Genomic DNA, 21503 nt, shown 5'->3' on the forward strand with positions numbered 1-21503 from the left:
AAAGTACATATGTCTTAATTATTTTAAATCAACAATTTTTTTAACGAAATTAGCACATATTAAAGTAAAGAAAACAAAAACTACTCAGGACCATTTCTCGAAATTTTGCGCAATAACAAGACAAGACAAGAAGTCAGCTTCATGAAAAGCAGAAAAGATAAAGGTCTTGCTTATCAGCCCTTGAAACAAGCAAAATTTCCATATTAAAGAGCAGATAACCGAGGTAGGTTTTTCCCTTTAAATCATTCCAAAAGATCTTTTGAAATTTTTAAAATAAAAATTTCATTCTGCTTTTATGTCAAAAGGTGTAAAAAAAAGATAAAAGGGAAAATCCCCCAAAGAACATTTCAAAAGACAAAATTAAAAAATGTAAACCCTTTAGAAATATGCCTTAAAGGGTCCCAAAATTGCTTTTTTGAAGGGGTTTTATAAAAAAAAAAAAAACCCACAAAGTTCATTTTCGTGAAACATTATTTTTGAAAGATAAAAAATTTTACAATAAAATAGAAAAAAAATTTCCCCAAAGAACGTTTAAAAAAGGGCAACATTGAAAATAAAGCAGACTTTGGTTTTAAAAGAAAATTTTTTCAGCACCCGGGTTAAGCAGAATTTTATCATTAAAAAAAGAAATAACATAAATAAAAACATTTGGGCCCCGAACAAGAAAACAAAGTTTTCACATCTAAAACAAAAGGAATCTTGAAAAGGGGACCAGATGTTATTTAACCTTTCGTAAACATAGAAAAAGGGCGTTTTTTTTAAAAAACAGGTAACATATCCCAAAGGGGGATTATTTCAATTTGGAAAATACTGGAAAATAGTAAAGGATCAATTACAAATCAAAAAAATTTTTTAAAACCCCAATAATTTTTTCGTGCTAAAGTTTAAAATTTTTTTAAAACCCAAACCCTTTAAGGGGCCTGAAAAAATAACTTCTTTTTTCAAAACCAAAAGGGGGGGGAAACCTTAAAGGCACCACACTGCACAAACAGTACTGATGTGACATTGTAAATAAGTCTACATTATTTTGGACACAGATATGGAATTTTGGTCCTGATATGACAATTCGATAACATTAAACTTGTAATATATCACGGTGCCTATATCACGTTACTTTTTGTGATCTGCGAGTCAGTCCAGCTCAGTTCTCCTTTACAACTTTTTTTAATGTTCATTTTTTTCAATGCCATAAAGTAAAGAGTTTCCTCATTCTAGTCATAACCTATTCTTTTTTGGCAAATATCAGAACGTTTTTTTCATAAAGTGAAATCGCGTCAATGGACAATCAGAAATTCACACAATTTCACTGTTCAACAAATATATTATATCTTTCCAATTTTACATTTGTGTATGGATTACTCACTGAACACTTGTAAAATATAATGGAATTTAAAAGATGTTTTTTGGGGAAAATGAATCCTGGACCGACTTTACCATTGGTTTTCTGCCCAACGCACATCAGTAAAAGTCACGTGGTATAAACACTGTAAAAATGAGAGCACCATTTTTTGTAATGAAAAAAGGCAATAAAAAACTGCTTGACGGCATAAAAAGAAAATGCTTATACTATATGATACATAAATAATTTAGATACAAGGTTACATAATGTGATCATTTGTGAGCAACACAAATCTCGAAAATTGGGGACATCTTCAAAGCACTTAAAAACCCAAAACGAGTAGTTCTTTTTTGGGTCTGCATCGATTGTTTTTTGTCTGTTTAATTTTGAAATTAAACCCGGGAATTTTAAAAAGTTCAAAAATCCACCCAAACCCCCTTTGCACCCGGGTTTTTAACTGTATTTTTCATCCCCCAACACTAAAAATATTAGGGAAAGGAAAACCAAAAAAAGATTTTTAACCCAAAATGGAAAATTTGATGGGAATATTTCCCCTACAAACAAAAATATTTAAAATTTGATTTCTTATTTCCGAAAACCTTTTATTTTAAACAATTGGAAAATGGGGCAAATATTTTTGTTTTTAAAGCAAGGGTTTCAAAGGGCAAACCTAACCAAAACAACCGAAATAAATTGAAAATTTGGGATAGAATTTCATTATAAAGTCGCAGGGTTTTAAAAAATACAAAAGATTGAGGCTTCAAAATTCCCTATGTTTAAACTAAACTCATTTTCGGGGGGAAAGGCCCTTTAAAAAGGGGGAAAAATCAAATTTTTTATTTATCGTTTGGGGAATTGTTTAAAATTTTAATTTTCCGTTTAAAACCTCCAAAAATACAATACAAACCGTTGATGAAGCTCGTTGTGTATTAATTACATCGTTTTACCTGTATAACGGAAGATAAAGTATAAGTAGACTAGCATGTGACATGCTTTAAAAGGCGATGAATAAGTGTGTTCTTATTTCGTATAGAAATATTTGAATTTATGATATAATATCTAAAAATATAAATGATAGCTTTAAATGTTATGACTAAATTCCGAGATATTAAGTCATATCCAAAATAAATGTAATGTGTCATCACATAAACTTGTATAGAAAAGTACAAAATGCTAATTATTTATACGTTTGAAAGAATTCGCGCAAACTAAACTGAAGTCTAATGTGTTACCTCAAATACATCTTATTGTTGTATTTCATTATCGTCTAATTTCTTTGGTCATCAACATTTGATTACAGGTATTACTATTTTTATAAATTGACATATTTGATTTTTAAACATATCCATTTCTATTTCTCTTGAAATCAAATAAAATCTTCTGAAATTTGTTTTTTTGTTTCTTATTCATATTTGTCTAATCTTTATAAAAAAACAACGTTAACGTCTTTTGACGTCATTTGTTAAATGACATTAAGGGTCGTTTACTCATACCGTGTTAAAATCAATCACATGTAATAACGTCTATCAAATACAAATCACTATACTTTTCCAAGTTCTTTATTGTTTTCGTGAAAAGTTTGAATGTGTAAGAGATTATATATAAATGCGTAGATATAAATGAAAGTTAAAAACATACTAAATTTTCAATTTTATGTCATCCTTTACTGTATTTCTAGCAATGATATGCAATTGTAAAAGAATGATTTCAACAAACATTTTATCTATATCATTTTAATTATTAGAATGTATCTTCTTTTTCAAGTTTAAAACTTCATGTTTCCCCATTCTTTATAATGAACTCGCAACACTTTCCTTTAAGTTCAATTTTATTATGCGACCATAACTTCTTAGTGGATTAAATAAAGTGTATAATAGTGGAATTGACCAAAGAGCTGCAAATCTTACAATTATTTAATTAAAACATTTTTAAAAAAATTAATTAAGGAATATGATGTTAGAGGTTTTTTTTATTGAAATACATCAAACTGAAAGATGTGCGAGAAGATAGAGGTACTCAAATTCACGAAATACTTGTAATACTGGTTCAGGGTATTAATTATTTTGTTACAATTATTGTACATCACTGCAAAAGAGAACTGAAAGAGTACTTTAACACAACAGGATGTACACTGGTAATCAAACTCCATAATGAGATTGTATTGATATTAAAGAGAAAAAAAAGATTGAAAACATATGGATGTAATTTGAGACATGAGCGTTTGCTTCTACAAACAGACATTTAAAACAGATTGCAGTGTCGTGAACCATATAAAAAATCAAAATATAAGAAAAGAAATACCACAAAGCTCTCTTTTCAACAAATAAAATAGAAGATCACACTTAATTTTGAGACGCATTCATTCACAGATTTTTAAGAATGAATATGCACATGGTATCATAGATGCTGATCCATTCAAATAAATAGCGGTAAACCGTGGGAAAAGCTTTTTAAAGGTTGAAAGGTAGTGATGCCCTATTAAGAATCGGCTCATGTAACGTAATTTTAAGAATATAAAATGTTAAGGACGTGGCCTGTAATTAAAGATGTATAAACGACAAACAGTGATATTAATCTAAACTGTATGTAACGGAAGTGGTGATACAAAAGATGAAGACATTCGTGCAATTGATACTGACGTCTTATAACAGTGCCATTCATAATATAAATTGCATTTTGCGATCTATTATCATCTCTCTAAAATGAAATATACTAATGTATACATAGTCATTATAACAAGGCATTCACAATATACAAAGAATCACACCGTTGAAGTGAAATAAGTATTTTAACCATATGGCGCGAATTTGATTGACAGTTAAATATAGTGTGTTTATTATTATTTAAATATGTTTATATCAATTAGATTTAAAACGTTTTAGGGGAATCTTGTTAAGAATTTAGGATGATATATCTTGATATGTTTTATAGTCATTCACGTACCAGAAAAAGTAAATTCCGACATAAAAAACCTACCGTTACTAGCTCATTGCACTCGCATTTAGTTAAAATTTGAGGCCTTAATTATGAAACAAACATTTGCAAGGAGTTAAACGACTTAAATTTCAAAACTTTGATAAATGATGTTAAAGAACACTTCTTAAAAAGATATATAAAGAAAATAAAACAGTATCAATTACATTCTATATTTCTGAACTTTTGGTACTCCTCTTTTATACTAATAAGACAATTTATATCATATTGTTGTAAATTTCATGTTCATGTGCTTTTTAATTTTTGTTAATATTAATTTGCTAAGCGAAAATAGCTTACATTCTTGATAATTACCTGTATTTCAATACAAATTATCACACTAGAAAGTTAATTGCTTTCAGATGACAAAACGTTGGGTGAAAACATTAAATATATATATACAGATAAGAATCAAGTCAATTCTACAAAAAAGCTAATATTGTAAGATTAATACAATTATGCAAAGATATCAATAAGACTTTATTATTTGGATAGTTACGTATTCAGTGTTCCTAAATTATGTACCATCCGTTAAAAAAGTTAACAAAAAGTCAAAACAGAATCCCTAAAGAAAGCCCAACATGGCAAAATTGAAAATTGTTACAGGCTCGGTTTGATTGAGACTTTTTATGGATGGTAGCGGTAATTGCAAAACTACCGTCCGCGCCAAAACTGAAACACAAATGTCCAGAATAGGTAATCTTTCCATATGAAGCGAATCTTCCTCGGGCTTCAAATTAAGTTGAATAAATGCATGAAAGTAACAAAAGTAACAAACACCTGTAACATACTTACGAAACACGCAAAAATTGCATTATCATCATTAGCTGTAAACACACATCTTTGCCATTTAATCTTAAAAAAGTGGGCTAAACATTTTTTTTTGGTTTATCGAAATCACATGAGTCAATGTAAAAAGCTGTAAGAGGTTATAATTGTGAAATTTAAGAAACATTTGAGCCGCGTCATGACAAAACCAACATAGTGGGTTTGCGACCAGCATGTATCCAGACCAGCCTGCGCATCCGCGCAGTCTGATCAGAATCCATGCTGTTCCTTTACAAACCCTATTACAAGTAGAACAAGAGCTGTCCGTAAGACAGCGCGCTCGACTTTTTTATTGCTTGCCAATAAAAAAAGTTTTTGCAGTAAAAGCAGTAAAAGGCAATACAAGAATCTCTGTATTTTTAAAGTGAACAATGGCCATGAGCATTAAGATATTTAGTGAAGAATTATTTTATTATGACATAATTTATGGTAAAGTGAACAAGTGGATAGGAATGAATTTTTTTAGATTTTTTAAGTTTTTTAGTGCTTGCCTATAATACAAAACATTGACAGTTAAGGGCCATAATTCAAATAAAATCTTTGACAGAATTACCTTCTCCTGGACATGTTTGGGAATCATGATTGTAAACAAGTATTCCAACTTTCAAATTAATATCTCAAACAGTTCAGTCAAAAAGTGGACTGGTACTAAAAACTTAACCAAGATTCTAAGTCGATAAAAGGCCTTAATTTTTAAAACAAATCCTTGACAGAGTTACCTTCTCTTGCGTACAGATGGGGGTAATGATGTGAAATAGCATTAAAAGTTTCAAAGCAATATCTCAAAGGGTTAAGGCAATAAGTGGATTTTACCCATATTCAATATATTTTCTAAGTCAAAAAGGGGCATAATTCTGTCAAAAACCTTGACAGAGTTATGTCCTCTTGTCTGTTGATGAAGGTCGTGATGGTAAACAAGTATGGTCAGTTTCAAAGCAATACCTCCAATGGTTTTGAAATAAAGTGAGGTGGTACAAAAAACTTAACCAAGCTCAATACACTTTCTAAGTCAAAAAAGGGCCATAATTCTGTCAAAAACCTTGACAGAGTTATGTACTCTTGTCTGTAGATGGAGGTTATGATGGTGAACAAGTATGGTAAGTTTCAAAGCCATACTTGTAATACTTCTGAAATAAAGTGGGGTGGTACGAAAAACTTAACCAAGGTGTGACGCCAACGCCGACGCCGACGCCGACGCCGACGCCGGGGCGAGTAGGATAGCTCCCCTTTTCATAGAAAAGTCGAGCTAAAAACTGATGGCGAACAGCGCGGATGCGCAGGCTGGTCTGGATCCATGCTGGTCGCAAACCCATTATGTTGGTTTTGTCGTGACGCAGCTCATTTCATGACATTTTATGGTGTATGGATAAGCCGTAACATTCTGTTATGTAAACATAAGAATGAAATTCGATCAGCACAAATTGCTGTTTTATTCATTATGCAGGTGGGTACATCAAAACTACAAGGTGATGTGTAAAACTTTCCAATTTATTTACATCGCTTTTTATTTCCTCTATATATGCGAATTTAATCTTTTAGTTCAAAACATTTTTATAAACAAATTAGTATAAAATCTCCCACAATGTGCAAGCATTGATATTAACACTATTTCAAATTTTGAACTAACTTGTGAAATAAACAATCAAAACTGAGGACTGGCTTCAGATATAAAATTACCCTTGAACCGAAAAGAATTATGCACAATTATAAAGATTATGAATTACTGTATCACAGATAATTCAAAACAAGGAAAACACGATGATGAAAAGTCGAAATAGCGAAGCCATAATGGTGAAAAGTCGAAGGAACGATGATGAAATGTCAAAAATACGATGGTGAGAAGTCGAAGTAACGCAACAACGATGAAAAAAAACTCGATATAATTTCGTGTTTTCACAATCGTACCTTCGACCTGTCACCATCGAGGTTTCGATCCAGTTAGTTATACATGAATTTTTAGTGCCTAAAGAAGCTTTTATCTAATATTAATTGAATACCTACATATTACATTATTTTGTTAAAGTAGCATGCCTCTTATAATTTTTAGAAATGGGTCAAAGACAGAAAAGGCCGGGTTGCATATGTATACAAAATATCATGAGGCTGTGATGTTACTTAAATTTTCTACCACTGTCTTGACCATTGATGTTGAAAATTTAACTTAGTTGGTAATGAGCATCAGACCCGAAATGGAATCCCACAATATGGGACCACATGTCAATGCTGTGAACCACATATCAAGAAGCTGTGGTAAGTAGTTGCTGAGAAAACTGTAACGAAAATTTCCTTCTATCTATAAATCATTAATTATGTCAAAATTTAACTAAGTCGGCAAACAGGAAGTGGATGAACAACAGACCTGAAATCAAATCCCACAGTATGGGACCATGTGATAATGCTGTATACAAAATATCAAAAGGCTGTGATAAGTAGTTGCCAAGAAAACTGTTACGAAAATTTCCTACCATTGACCATAAATGTAGAAAATTTAACTTAGTCAGCAAACAGGAAGTGGATGAGCGACAGACCTGAAATCAAAGCCCACGATATGAGTGCATGTGTTGATGCTGTATACCAAATATCAAAAGGCTGTGATAAGTAGTTGCTGAGAAAACTGTTACGGAAATTTCCTGCTATTGAACATTAATGTTGAAAATTTAACTAGGTCAGCAAACAGGAAGTAGATGAGCGACAGACCTGAAATCAAATCCCACAGTATTGGACCATGTGTTGATGCTGTATAACAAATATCAAAAGGCTGTGATAAGAAGTTGCTGAGAAAACTGTTACGAAAATTTCCTGCTATTGACCATTAATGTTGAAAATTTAACTAGGTCAGCAAACAGGAAGTAGATGAGTGACCGACCTGAAATCGAATCCCACAGTATGGGATGCTGTATACCAAATATCAAAAGGCTGTGATAAGTAGTTGCTGAGAAAACTGTTACAAATATTTCCTGCTATTGACCATTAATGTTGAAAATTTTACTAGGTCAGCAAACAGGAAGTAGATGATCGACAAACCTGAAATCGAATCCCACAGTATGGGACCATGTGTTGATGCTGAATACCAAATATCAAAAGGCTGTGATAAGTAGTTGCTGAGAAAACTGTTACGAAAATTTCCTGCTATTGACCATTAATGTTGAAAATTTAACTAGGTCAGCAAACAGGAAGTAGATGAGTAACCAACCTGAAATCGAATCCCACAGTATGGGACCATGTGTTGATGCTGTATACCAAATATCAAAAGGCTGTGATAAGTAGTTGCTGAGAAAACTGTTACGAAAGTTTTTCCCCGCCCGCCGCCCGCCCGCCGCCCAACATTCACCATACTATAACCCGGCTTTGCACCAGTGTAACCCGGCCAAAAATGTATTTTAAAGTAAAATATTGCATTGGGACGCTTTTTTATTTTTGGATTAATTTCACACAAAAATGACTATTCTGGAAAAACGGGACGAGGGAATGATCTGAAAATGAGCATACTCGTACAAGTTATTGGTCGAGACCTAAGTACAAAAATCTTGAAAAAGTAAATCCAGCGGCAAAAAAAACCCTCTGTGGAGTCCCTTTAATGCATTTTATCGAGGTTTACTTTCAGGCTTACGTTAAAGAGTATTCTCAAAACGATAAACACTTATATTGAGGAAAGCACCTGCAATCGAAAACATAAATCAAATGGACTGAAAAACTTAAATCTTATAGTATGTAAATTATTCTGTAGAAGACATTAAACAACGGTAAAGGATAGACAGGTAACACAGATGCCAGAAAATTAACGGGGTATTATTTTTGTGAACAATGCACTTGTCCTTATAAAAATCAAATCCACCTGTTTCAGTTTGGGTGGTTTCTTACTATTATTTTCACTTTATACCATTTCCTTACGACCATTATTATGCCAGCGTGACTATTTATACTGTTTTAAATATGTGGTTTGCCGATTTATGGTAAGATATATATCTCGAATTACATTATTTGACGTACGTTTGTCCAATATTCTAAATAAATAAATAAAATAATTCTAGTATGATATATTTAAAACAATAAAAGAAAAATCTTAGAAAACTCATTGGCCCATGCAATAGCCATTTTCACATGGTTCAAACGCAACTATTTTTGAAACGTGAAATATTGTTCAGTGGAATTTTTAAAAGCAGACAAACTTTTCTAATTTAAAAAAACAGTTACAAGCTCATTTTAATAAGCCTTTTCTTGGGTGATTGTTGCTATAGCAAGCTGCTATCAATGTCCCTGGCAGAAACAGCAAATTTGACAGATAAGTTCTAAACATCAAACTATATTATCATACAACTGTGGCCGTGAAGTCGTCAGCCGTTTCATGAAACTCGACATAATATCTTCATACAAAACATTACAGTATCTGCTACTTATTTTGATTGCTATTATAAATGATATTGTTTTGGGTATTGTAACAATAGGTACCGTAATAAAATATTAAAATTCAAACGGAGGTTGTTTGTATACGATCATGATTCGATATAATAGGGGGCTCGGACGGTAGTTTGCACTTTCCAGAATCGTCCGTGAACAAGCTCAATCAAATCGAGCCTGCAACATTTTCAATCTAGCCGTGTTGAACTTTCTTAAGGGATTCTGTTTTTCTCTATTTTATCACAGAATACAGCTAAATGTTTAGTTCTTTCTTACAATCAGTTTGCATTAATGAAATGAATTTAAACATACCAGTGTTGAAAAATATATCTTGGAATACATTGCTTTCTAAGCTCAGAATATATAGGACATCGTAAATGTTTTAAATGAATGTTTATTTGTTTGAATATATTTAGTTTAAAACTAATGCTCTTCAATCATTCATCACTGATGAAATTCAACTATTTATACGTATACAGTTACATTATTAAGCTAAAATATCGTCATGAAACAGCCAAAATCATTACATTTCCTTGTTAATTATAACATCTCTGCTATACAATATCATAAATGTTAGTCTATAAATTAGAGTTTCTCACCTGCCATTAATTTCATTTTAAATATGCAAGCAAATTGTAACAAAAAATAATTTTTGATATCATATTCACTTTTCCCTTTAATTGCCAGTGTCAATGTATTATATAATTCTCCCGTTACATGATACACAGGCATAATAAATCATTTGTCGTAATAAATCATTTGTCGTGTCACATTAATCATCTTTACCTTTTCTTGTTAAGCAAGAATATTCGTTTGCATGCAAATAAAGAGTGATTTAAACATGCTTGGTCGTATATTATTGTATTATTTTGAAATTGCGAATAATGTTAGACTTTTCATAATTATTATGTAGCTGACGATATAGTCATCGTTTTAAATGTCAAAAAGGACTAGATGAACTTTTAATCACGCCAAAAAGGAACGTTACTTTTATAATGCATCGAAATGCAAAGTTCTCGTTTTAAATGTTAAATGTAGCAACAAAAAACTATGGAAAATGGGATATGAAATTATAAGTGAAACTTACTCATATACCCACCCATCTAGGCATTCTGTGTACACATGACATGAATCTTCGCGAAAACATAACCGAAAGCTGCCATAAACTGAAAAACATTCTTTAGCTTAACTAACAGTAGAAAAGGGGAAAATGGACTAAACCCTAAAGTTTTCCCAGCTGCTCTATACGGGAATGAATTAATTATGGAGCGGTGTCACCGTGACACAGTTACTTCCCTTGGAACGGGCACATAGACAATGCGTCAAATTGATTCAAGGCGTTCCATATGGAACTCGTACTGACATTGCTCTCAGTTGTTTAGGGATTTATCCGATATCTAACCTTATTCATATAAAAAAAAAACTTATCTTTTTGTCTCAACTATATATGTAATGCAGATTCAAATAGTTTAATCATATTATAATTTAAAGGCTTTATTCACGACATGATCAGTTTTCTTGGAAAATATAATCTGTCTTCATCTCTACATGACTTTCCAGAAAAGGTTTCTTGTCATCTAAATGTGCTTGGAAAATAATAACCAAAAAGGCGGTGAACGAGCATGTACTTTTTACGTAGAGCACGATGACGATATCATGCTATTTTTATATATACATTCCACATACAACTACAGCTCTATACTGGAGTATGGTATTTTCAAAGACACTTCCCAGTTTATAAAAGACAATGCTTTTCATTGTTTAAACTGATGTGCAAATATTTTGAAAGAAAATATCCCGTTGTGTGTGACTATAGCAAGACTGTTACTTGAAAATATGCGTTACATAAAGTGTTTCATTGCTTATATTATGATAACATTAGATATACTTTATGGACAAAACTCATATCTTTGCAAGGACACAATTATTTCCGCATGTTAAGCATGAGCATTAAAATCAACTTATAGAGATGGATGGAGTTCTTATGATAACTGTCACAGAGTTACATTGAAGCATATTGACGTTTTCATTTGTGATCTTCTTCGTTGCTATACTTAATTACCAAATTATAATGGAGAGTTGCATACATAAAGCCCAGGCTTATAAATTTATACCCGATTTTTCAAATGTGTGATAACTCAAAATTTGTCCTAGAGTTCTTGTGATAACTTTTGTTACTTCCAGTGTGTTTATTGTGCTTAGAGAACATTAAGTAAATTTATATGCTATAGGTCTGCCGAAACAAATTAAATGTAAATGGTTTGCAGCAAAATGGGAAGTTGTACTTCCTTTACCTAAATTTAATGAGGTGGGTGTAATAGTGTCATTGACCTTTGATCTTGTGACCAAAAAACCAATATGTACAATCATCCTATGAAGTTTGAATATTGTGGGCCAATGGAGCTAAGTTAAGCTAACGGACGGATGGACAGACAGACGGACGAACGCCCGGTGGTATATCATATGCCCGAAATTTTTTTTTGGCTTTTAAAAATTAACAAAGCGCAAGAACTCCAAAATTAAGCAAGGCAGAGTTATGGTTTTTTTTTTGTTCTGCACTTCTATTCAAGGGTTTTCAAGGGAAGTTATTAAAATAAGGTTAAACTCCGACGCAGTTGTCTCCCTTCGCTACACAGGCAGCGATTTCGATATTTTACAAAGGGAAGTTACTCTTAGGATTCAAGGTTTATTTGAATACGTCAGGGCCCATATGGGCATGTGACAACATAAAACAGTACATACATACAAAATAATACAAAATGGCAAATAATATGTATAAACAAAATACTACAATATGGCAAATTATAAATGGTCATACAACTCCATGATGTAATAAAATTACAGTAATAATTGACTGATAATGGAGGATGAGAGAGAAAAATCAAAAATCATTGCGAGAACAAAGAGAAAAGACATAAATCTAATAAGCTAACATTATTTAAATAATAACATAATATTTTTGCAAAATATGGCAAGTTTCAAAAGGATATCTTTATTACTATGGTTCATTAATTTTTCAAATTTTAAAGCACTTGGACGTTATCAAGATACAGCTTTCTTGTATTAACTAAATGTGAACATTCAAAAAGATAATGGAATTCGTCGCCTAAAGAGTTACTGGTACATAGGTTACAAGTTCTAAGTTCTCTTGGAATATCATCAAACCTTCCTTTTTCAATAGGAAGTTTGTGATTCATACTTCTAAATTTAAAAAGAATTAAAGCTAAATTCATAGGTAACTTGCTGAGGTATGGCTCAAAACAAAAATCCTGTTTATAAATCCTGTAATTTAGACATTTACTGGAATTATTAATTGTACTTCTCCAATTTTGCATAAAATGATCACGCAGTCTTAAGTTGACAGTATTCTTGAAAGAAGCAGGAGATTCAACATTTTGATTTATCCAAAAATGCGACAATCCAAGATCATTTAAATTATTTCGAACAAAACAGACCCAATCTGATTTAATATTATTCAGAGTATATCAATTATGAGTTGTTCTATATAGAATGCTGATTATCTTATCATGTTTAGAATTAACTATTGTACCCCAGTAATTGAGAACTCTACTTTTAATTTGTGTTGAAAGTGGGGTAATACCCAACTCCCCATAAATCATTACATTTGGAGTACTCTGTTTCAACTGTAGAATTATCTTTAGGTATTTTAATTGAAATTTATCCACAACACTAACATCTTCAACACCCCAAACTTCACACCCATACAACAAAATGGGTGCTATCATTGTATCAAACAAGTGTAATTGCATATCTATTGGTAAATTAAGTATCCTAGATTTCCTAATTACAGAAAACATGGCTTTACGGGCTTGATCAATAAGGAATGTTTTAGTTCTGCTGAATTTACCATTAAATGAAAATTGGACACCTAAATATGAGAAATGCTCAACAAGTTCAAGGACAGTCCCCTCATAGTGAAAGTTAGGCATATTACGCAAACCTCTCTTGGTTTTCCAAAATATAATAACTTTGGTTTTATTTGTATTTACTTCAATATTCCAAAGCTTGCAGTAGTCAGACATAGCGTTTAATGCTAACACTGAAGCTGCTGAGAGCTCGCTGACAATATTACAGTGTCATCCGCATACAATAGTAAATACAGTTTAAGATAAACTTCCATTTCATCATCACTTAACATATCATTTATACGGGGAAGTCAAAGACCGGGCCCGCGAAGCGGGTCCGGGCTTTGGCTTGCCCGGCTATAGACTACACGTGAATATTTAAAAGAAAATCAAATAAAAAACATTTAAAAAAATATAGAATTCTATACCTATCAATCAAAATTTTCAGTGTCAGTTCTGGTCGGGCGCCGCCATTTACAATGTATGTCAATGATAATAGGCGGAGTATTCCGATAACGGAAAAATCTCAACTTTTCGGATTAGTAATAATCGTCGAGTGTTCCGAGTGAAAACGGAAGCGGTGTATGTAATATCGAATGACACCTTTAAAACGGAACTTTAGAATGAAAGGATTTTTTAACGACTTCCCCGTTCATAGGCTTTGCCTAATTTCATATTATGTTCTTTTAGAAACTGCAAACCTTCATACACTTAACGAAACTTATAAGTACTCCGATTTCAAACTTGCAGGAAAACTCCGGTTTTCAAAATATATCAATGTTGAAAATGTCTACTGACTTTCCGACTGCATGAATGATTTTAAAACAAAATCAATCATCCGAAACGCAATATGGCGGCCACATGCAAAAACCCGAAAATGGGCGTGTTTAAAATTCATACCTCTGCATGCGATGCGCCGCCCTGTAATAGCCCAATGGCAATTCCTCTTTGTTGCAGCGACATTCGGGCCATTTTGTGTTTTTATGTTAGGCACATCAATAAACTAACAATTTGCGTCAAAATACACAATGTGGGCATCTTGCACTGACTTACTGACAAAAAATGTTAGAGTTGCTTCCCTTTGGAATTTTCAGGGGAGGTTACTCTATCTTTGTCTTACTGGCGAAAATATTAGAGTTGCTTCCCTTTGCAATTTTCAGGGGAGGTTACTCTATCTGACTTACTGACGAGAGTTGCTTCCCTTTGCAATTTTCAGGGGAGGTTACTCTTTCTGACTTACTGACGAAATATTCGAGTTGCTTCCCTTTGCAATTTTTAGGGGAGGTTACTCTATCTGACTAACTTAGGAAATGTAAGAGTTGCTTCCCTTTGCAATTTTCAGGGGAGGTTACTCTATCTGACTTACTGACGAGAGTTGCTTCCCTTTGGAATTTTCAGGGGAGGTTACTCTATCTGACTTACTGACTGTTAGAGTTGCTTCCCTTTGCAATTTTCAGGGGAGGTTACTCTATCTGACTTACTGACGAAATGTTCCGAGTTGCTTCCCTTTGCAATTTTCAGGGGAGGTTACTCTATCTGACTTACTGTCGAGAGTTGCTTCCCTTTGCAATATTCAGGGGAGGTTACTCTTTCTGACTTACTGACGAAATATTCGAGTTGCTTCCCTTTGCAATTTTCAGGGGAGGTTACTCTATTTGACTTACTGACGAAATGTTCCGAGTTGCTTCCCTTTGCAATTTTCAGGGGAGGTTACTCTATCTGAAATACTGACGAAAAATGTTAGAGTTGCTTCCCTTTGGAATTTTCAGGGGAGGTTACTCTATCTGACTTACTGACTGTTAGAGTTGTTTCCCTTTGCAATTTTCAGGGGAGGTTACTCTTTCTGTCTTACTGGCGAAAATATAAGAGTTGCTTCCCTTTGCAATTTTCAGGGGAGGTTACTCTATCTGACTTACTGACGAAAATATTCGAGTTGCTTCCCTTTGGAATTTTCAGGGGATGTTACTCTTTCTGACGAAATATTCGAGTTGCTTCCCTTTGCATTTTTCAGGGGAGGTTACTCTATCTAACTTAGAAAATGTTAGAGTTGCTTCCCTTTGGAATTTTCAGGGGAGGTTACTCTATCTGACTGTTAGAGTTGCTTCCCTTTGCAATTTTCAGGGGAGGTTACTCTATCTGACTTACTGGCGAAATATTAAGAGTTGCTTCCCTTTGCAATTTTCAGGGGAGGTTACTCTATCTGACTTACTGACGAAAATATTCGAGTTGCTTCCCTTTGGAATTTTCAGGGGATGTTACTCTTTCTGACAAAATATTCGAGTTGCTTCCCTTTGGAATTTTCAGGGGAGGTTACTCTTTCTGACTGTTAGAGTTGCTTCCCTTTGCAATTTTCAGGGGAGGTTACTCTATCTGACTTACTGTCGAGAGTTGCTTCCCTTTGCAATATTCAGGGGAGGTTACTCTTTCTGACTTACTGACAAATATTCGAGTTGCTTCCCTTTGCAATTTTCAGGGGAGATTACTCTATCTGACTAACTGACGAAATATTCGAGTTGCTTCCCTTTGCAATTTTCAGGGGAGGTTACTCTTTCTGACTTACTGACGAAATATTCGAGTTGCTTCCCTTTGCAATTTTTAGAGGAGGTTACTCTATCTGACTAACTTAGGAAATGTAAGAGTTGCTTCCCTTTGCAATTTTCAGGGGAGGTTACTCTATTTGACTTACTGACGAGTTGCTTCCCTTTGGAATTTTCAGGGGAGGTTACTCTATCTGACTTACTGACTGTTAGAGTTGCTTCCCTTTGCAATTTTCAGGGGAGGTTACTCTATCTAACTTAGAAAATGTTAGAGTTGCTTCCCTTTGGAATTTTTCATGGGATGTTACTCTATCTGACTTACTGACTGTTAGAGTTGTTTCCCTTTGCAATTTTCAGGGGAGGTTACTCTATCTGTCATACTGGCGAAAATATTCGAGTTGCTTCCCTTTGGAATTTTCAGGGGATGTTACTCTTTCTGACGAAATATTCGAGTTGCTTCCCTTTGCATTTTTCAGGGGAGGTTACTCTATCTAACTTAGAAAATGTTAGAGTTGCTTCCCTTTGGAATTTTCAGGGGAGGTTACTCTATCTGACTGTTAGAGTTGCTTCCCTTTGCAATTTTCAGGGGAGGTTACTCTATCTGACTTACTGTCGAGAGTTGCTTCCCTTTGCAATATTCAGGGGAGGTTACTCTTTCTGACTTACTGACGAAATATTCGAGTTGCTTCCCTTTGCAATTTTCAGGGGAGGTTACTCTTACTGACTTACTGACGAAATATTCGAGTTGCTTCCCTTTGCAATTTTCAGGGGAGGTTACTCTTACTGACTTACTGACGAAATATTCGAGTTGCTTCCCTTTGCAATTTTCAGGGGAGGTTACTCTTTCTGACTTACTGACGAAATATTCGAGTTGCTTCCCTTTGCAATTTTTAGGGGAGGTTACTCTATCTGACTTACTGACTGTTAGAGTTGTTTCCCTTTGCAATTTTCAGGGGAGGTTACTCTTTCTGTCTTACTGGCGAAAATATTCGAGTTGCTTCCCTTTGCAATTTTCAGGGGAGATTACTCTATCTGACTTACTGACGAAATATTCGAGTTGCTTCCCTTTGCAATTTTCAGGGGAGGTTACTCTTACTGACTTACTGACGAAATATTCGAGTTGCTTCCCTTTGCAATTTTCAGGGGAGATTACTCTTTCTGACTTACTGACGAAAATATTCGAGTTGCTTCCCTTTGCAATTTTCAGGGGAGATTACTCTATCTGACTTACTGACGAAAATATTCGAGTTGCTTCCCTTTGCAATTTTCAGGGGAGGTTACTCTATCTGACTTACTGACGAAAATGTTAGAGTTGCTTCCCTTTGGAATTTTCAGGGGAGGTTACTCTATCTGACTTACTGACTGTTAGAGTTGCTTCCTTTTGCAATTTTCAGGGGAGGTTACTCTATCTAACTTAGAAAATGTTAGAGTTGCTTCCCTTTGGAATTTTCAAGGGAGGTTACTCTATCTGACCTACTGACTGTTAGAGTTGCTTCCCTTTGCAATTTTCAGGGGAGGTTACTCTATTTGACTTACTGACAAGAGTTGCTTCCCTTTGCAATTTTCAGGGGAGGTTACTCTGTCTGACTTACTGACGAAAATATTCGAGTTGCTTCCCTTTGGAATTTTCATGGGATGTTACTCTTTCTGACGAAATATTCGAGTTGCTTCCCTTTGCAATTTTCAGGGGAGGTTACTCTTTCTGACTTACTGACTGTTAGAGTTGCTTCCCTTTGCAATTTTCAGGGGAGGTTACTCTATCTGACTTACTGACGAGAGTTGCTTCCCTTTGCAATTTTCAGGGGAGATTACTCTATCTGACTAACTGACGAAATATTCGAGTTGCTTCCCTTTGCAATTTTCAGGGGAGGTTACTCTGACTTACTGACGAAATATTCGAGTTGCTTCCCTTTGCAATTTTTAGGGGAGGTTACTCTATCTGACTTACTGACGAGAGTTGCTTCCCTTTGCAATTTTCAGGGGAGATTACTCTATCTGACTTACTGACGAAAATATTCGAGTTGCTTCCCTTTGGAATTTTCAGGGGATGTTACTCTTTCTGACGAAATATTCGAGTTGCTTCCCTTTGCATTTTTCAGGGGAGGTTACTCTATCTAACTTAGAAAATGTAAGAGTTGCTTCCCTTTGCAATTTTCAGGGGAGGTTACTCTTTCTGACTTACTAACGAAATATTCGAGTTGCTTCCCTTTGCAATTTTCAGGGGAGGTTACTCTTTCTGACTTACTGACGAAAACTAAAATAGGTCTACTAGGGTGGTCTCCCTTGATTATTGCAAAGGGAAGTCACTCTTAGTAAAATAGTAAGGTATACTAGGGTGATTTCCCCTGATAATTACAAAGGGAAGTTACTCTTAGGAACAAAAAAGGTCTGCTAAGGTGGTCTCCCTTGATAATTGCAAAGGGAAGTTACTCTGAGGAAAATGAAGTCTGTAAGAGTGTTCCCCCTGAAAAGGGAAAATACTCTTAGGAAAATAGTAAGGGTTGTCTCCACTGCTTTTAGGACCAAATGGAAATTACGTTTATGAACAAAATAAGGTCAATGAGTGAACTCGCCTGATTAAATGGCGCCATTGGCCCATAGGGATAAAAGGTATACTAGAGTGGTCACCCCTGCTTATTAGAACAAATTAATGGATGCTAGAATGAACTCCCCTGCTTATTGCAAATGGCGTCATTGGACCAATAGGATGTTACTCCTAGGAACTGATGTAAATAAGGTATTGAATGAAGGTTTGCAAAAAAAATTAAACTTGGATCAAAGAAAAGGACAAGGAAATATATAACAAATTTCTTTTCTGCATTTCTGCAGTTTTCTTCCAGTCTTTTTATTCTATCAGTTTTTATCATTATCAAATAGTTTCCACCTTTCTATACTACTAGTTTTTTCATAATTTATTACAATTCTTTAAACTCAAAAATAGATTGTTCCTAATTTTAAGTTTGGCAATAACTTTATGAAATATAATGATTTTTCTTACTCCATATTTCTCAAAAAAATATAAAAATGATTTAATAGATGAATAAAAAAAAGATTTTATAAATGAATTAAAAAAATCAATACATTTATAAATGGATTTAAAAACAAGAACGTGTTTGTTAAACACAAATGCCCCCGGCTCAGATTCTTGTCAGTAGCAATACCTCAAAAAATGTTTACCCATACACTCAGTTATGGACAGAAAAATCGCCAAAAAATTGTAAACACAAGTTTTATAACTTGACAAAGTCATGGCATTTTGTAATTGTGAAAAATATAAGTTGCCAAGTCATTGCTCTGACTTGTGAAGTTGAAAAATATTCAACTTCATGCAAGTTATCTTCCTACCAAATATGAAATACATCTGTCATTAAATAAAGGCTGTATGGGCAAAAGTGTAATAATCTATTTTGAGCACTGGTGACCTTGACCAAACTGACCCCTAACTCTATCCAGAACAAGAATACCATGTAAGTTATCTTCCTACCAAATATGAAATACATCTGTCAATAAATAAAGGCTGTATGGGCAAAAGTGTAAAAATCTATTTTTAGCACTTGTGACCTTGACCCAACTGACCCCTTACTCCATCCAAAGGAAGAATACCATGCAAGTTATCTTCCTACCAAATATGAAATACAACTGTCAATGAATAAAAGCTGTATGGGCAAAAGTGTAAAAATCTATTTTTAGCACAAGTGACCTTGACCCACTGATCCCTACCCCAATCAAAAGGATGAATACCATGCAAGTTATCTTCCTACCAAATATGAAATATATCTGTCACTTAATAAAGACTGTATGAGCAAATGTGTAAAAATCTATTTTTAGCACTGGTGACCTTGACCATGCTGACAACTAACTCCATCAAAGTTTATGTTTCTATCAATTATAAATAACATCTGTCTGTCTATAGAATAAGGTCAATACACCTGTAAAAATGTAAAAATCTATTTTTTACATTGGTGACCTTGACATTGGTAACATTGACCTTGACCCAAATGACCCCATACTACACCCAAAGAAGGAGGTGTTTGTATTAAACTAAGACATCAACTAAAAAATAAAGGCTGTATGAGCAAAAAGGTTTATATTTTTTTTTAAACCAGTGACCTTGACCTTGACCCTAGAGACCGCTTACTCCAAAAAAAAATTAGAGGACCATCAAAGGTATCCACCTACTAAATATGAAAGATATCAGTAAAGAAATTAAGCAAATAGGAGAAATTTAAGATAAATCCTACTTGCCGAAATAGGTTAACCAGACAAGGCCCTATTTTCAAAATGAAAAAAGGGAAATAACTGGGAAATATGGATGACACAGTTATATAACTTGGCAATATCATGTGCTTTGTATTGATAAGGAAGTGTGGAAATTATAAAGCCATTAGTATAGATAGAACTTAAGATATTTCCAACTTGCCGTGTTAGGTTAACCATTATTCATTTTCTAAGTGCTGAAAAGGGCAATAACTTGGTAAATATGAAAACCAGAGTTATGAAACTTGCCCAGATCATGTACTTTGTATTGATAAGTAAGTGTGTAATCTAAGAAGCCATTGGTACAGGTCGAACTTAAGAAAAATCCAACTGGCCGTTCTAGGTTAACCTCGTACGGACAGACGGACGGACGGACAAACGGACGGACGGATGGTTCAATTACTATATGCCCGGGGGCATAAAAAAATAAATACAATTATTTGTATAAATAACAAGAGCTGTCACGCAAGTGACGTATGCCCCCGAAAAGGTTTCTTAAGCATGCAGGTAAAGAAAAGAGAATGAAAGTAACTGCTTAATATTGTTCTAGTGAAAGAAAGTGCTATTTATAGTAAACTTAACACCTTGGGACATGGGTCTTGGATGGGACACAACACCATGATGTGGTAGTCATTTATGCCAAGTTGTTTTAAAATCCTTCAGTGCATGATAAAGTTATTGTTCGGACACAAAATATGTGTACCTATAATCTCTAATTGTGATAGCATGAACCTTCAGAATGTAAGTGTGACCTTGACCTTTAAAAATGGACGTAGTTTTTTGACGTGACACAACATTGTCATGTGTAAGTGGGGACAGACAGACAGACATGAGCCATAGCCACTACACATCATCTTGATATGGCAGACATTTGTGCCAAGTTATTTTTAATAATTCCATGCATGACAAGGTGACAGTCCAGACATGAATGTGTATCTTCAAACTCTTCTCGAGAAAATGAGTACCTTCAAACTATAATGTGACCTTGACCTTGAATGAAGGGACATGGGTCTTTGTTGCGTCATGTCGTCTTGATATGGTAGACTTCTATGCCTAGTTATTTTAAAATCCTTCGATGCATGACAAAAATACAGCCGCACACGAATGTGTGTACCTATAAACTTTAATTGTGATAAAGTGAACTTCAAAATGGTAGTTTGACCTTGACCTTTTAGGTAGGGACGCGACACATTGTCTTGAGGTGGTAGACATTTTTGCCAAGTTATAGTAAAATCCTTTGATGCATGACAAAGTGACAAACAGACACGATTGTGTGTACCTATTAACTCCATTTGTGATAATGTA

Source organism: Ruditapes philippinarum, unplaced genomic scaffold (genome assembly GCF_026571515.1).
Source record: "Ruditapes philippinarum isolate M1 unplaced genomic scaffold, ASM2657151v2 ctg669_1_1_1_1, whole genome shotgun sequence".
Classification (NCBI taxonomy): Eukaryota; Metazoa; Mollusca; class Bivalvia; order Venerida; family Veneridae; genus Ruditapes; species Ruditapes philippinarum.